Here is a 2,500-nt window from a genome sequence, read left to right as displayed (position 1 = left end):
TAAGACGCAATGCAAAAATTGGCAATTTTCACAGAACCGCGACAAACGCCGACGAAACGCCCATCATTCGCTCGTACGTAGCATCTTTGCAACCCGACTCCGAAACGCTCTTTGGCGCCCTCCAAAAATATATTTGGAGAGGTAAGCGACGGCGGGGACTTACAAGAGCAACGCAAGCAGTTTATGGTTACGTAAACGACCCTCAGCCAGGCGTGGTCCAGGAATTGTATCCGTGGACCGCAATGTGCGTTCGAAATGTCGATGTTCATGTGTCCTGCAGTTCACACGTTGACGCGCAATTAGCTGCGTTCTTCATCGACCCACGAGCCAAGTGATCCACCGTTCAGGGTAATCGTATATATTTTTGATTTACAAATCAATATATGTATATGTCTCTTGTTCTGCGGTTCGTAAGAACGCATTGTACCTGAACGCTCCAACCAGCGCGCGAAGGAGATTCGTTCAGGCGTCGTTTTAAGGACGACACTATCGTCGTCCGTGGAAACGGAAAAAAAAAACCGTCAGATACGCAACACGTATCCGACGGCCGGGCGAACAGTACATTGAAAAACCGTTAACGTGGAAAACGCGGAGATGAATATATATTCTCTGAAAACGACGGGGATCGTAAGACAACCCGATACTGGATCCAGAGATGTAATAATATTCCTCTCCTCTTCACTTCCATTTCATTTGGAATGATGTGAGAACGGAGGACTTCACAGCCGGCTCTGGCAGCGGTCATTCGTCCCAAGCTCTCGCGATGCGCACTATTGGGCCACACGCACGGAGTAGGGTGTCAGACTCACGACTGCTTTAAAAGCGAGCTTCACGAGCCGGTCCACTTCCCGTATAAAACACATTTCCATAAAATGTTGTGTGTGCTCGAGGCAACGATAAATTCCGATACAAGCGGACTCGCGAGCCGGCTCTGGCCGTAGGCGCGATCCCCGTTCTCGTCCCAAACTCGTCTGCGCGCACTATTGGGCCACACAGAGAGTAGGGTGTCGTCGGGAATAATCGCGCCATAGGCTTTATAGCGAGCGTCACGGCCGGTCCTCTCGGAACACCGTTTTTCGTCGGAACGATATTACCATATTTTTATTTTATTCGACAGATTAGCGGACTCACAGCCGGCTCTGGCAGCGGTCATTCGTCCCAAGCTCTCGCGATGCGCACTATTGGGCCACACGCACGGAGTAGGGTGTCAGACTCACGACTGCTTTACAAAAGCGAGCATCACGAGCCGGTCCGCTCTGGCGAATGTATAATATTATAATAAATATACGTTCCGTCGTCAACGAACACCGCGTGCGGCGCAGCAACGTTTCGTGCTCTTGGTTATACGCGAACCCGATACAAATAGAGAGCGGGACTCACAGTCGGCTCTGGCAGCGGTCATTCGTCCCACGCTCTCGCGGTGCGCACTATTGGGCCACACGCACGGAGTAGGGTGTCAGACTCACGACTGCTTTAAAGGCGAGCATCACGAGCCGGTCCTTCGCGTCTCGTCTATCTTCACGATAGTTCGCGAACGATAACACAAACGCGTGCAACCGCGCGTTTACCACGGGTTACCCTGAGATTTTGTTTGTCCTCTTCGAGACACCGTTTCGAACGGACGACTCCGGACATATACCTACGACACAGAGGCGAAGACCGAGGAAGCGAATCTCATCGACCGCTTACATCCCTGTTCATGCGCTACCGGTAAGATATGTCCGTATATATAATTGTAGAGAGCCTCCGCGACGCAGAGAACACCACAGGCGTTATTACATACGGTATAACACAACACTCTTTGACACGAGGTATTTTTCACAAAGAGAACGACCACCCGGTGGCGGGTGAAAGAAAACATCGGTGTGTGATATCGCAACGACGGGTATTTCTATATTCGTGTGTCGATCTGCAGCATTCAGCGTCCGACGAGATATCGTACGTACCTGATCGTTCGAGTTTGCAAATGCGAACGTCGGTAATGTTGACGATTCCCGAAGACCCGAAGTACAGGCTCTTCAGCACTCACTCCCCAATACAAGTAAACGATACCACACAACACGATGCTCTCTCCACCTTCACGCAAGCACCGTATATTCTGGCCCGTCGTTCTCAATCCCATTGTCGAAAGAGACTCTTGCGTGCCGTATATATATACGCCGTGTTAATGCACAACATGGTGTTTCTCTGGCGGGCTCTCTTGCGCCTTTTTGTCATTTCACCAACGGACGGGAGCATCGCGCCGCGTTTGAGTAACTATGTACTCTGTGTAAAACGCAAAAGCGCGACCTCCTCGCGTAAGCCGTTGGTGAGATGTTTTTGCATGGGGAGTAGTCGTGTCGCTATTGACGCTCTTTATTCGCTACTCCCCTTTATATTTTCTTCATCGCATGAGACGATGACACAGGAGAGTGAAATTCTTTTTATATCAATATCCCTTGTTACTCTCCTGTCGTTCTTTTCTGTTTGTGACGAAGAGTTTTCCTCTTCGTCCGTTTTT

General features: G+C 50.2%; 1 non-coding gene across 1 annotated transcript; it reads right to left on the bottom strand.

Annotated features, from left to right (window-relative positions):
- Positions 1 to 196: 196 nt before the first annotated feature.
- Positions 197 to 351, bottom strand: LOC143221443 (5.8S ribosomal RNA). Its single transcript, XR_013011772.1, has one exon. It is a non-coding gene; the product is annotated as a 5.8S ribosomal RNA (ribosomal RNA).
- Between the last annotated feature and the right edge of the window lie 2,149 nt (positions 352 to 2,500).

Source organism: Lasioglossum baleicum, unplaced genomic scaffold, assembly GCF_051020765.1.
Source record: "Lasioglossum baleicum unplaced genomic scaffold, iyLasBale1 scaffold2404, whole genome shotgun sequence".
NCBI lineage: Eukaryota > Metazoa > Arthropoda > Insecta > Hymenoptera > Halictidae > Lasioglossum > Lasioglossum baleicum.
The sequence above is the reverse complement of the archived record's forward strand: the minus strand, read 5'-3'. Positions and strand labels throughout refer to the sequence as shown.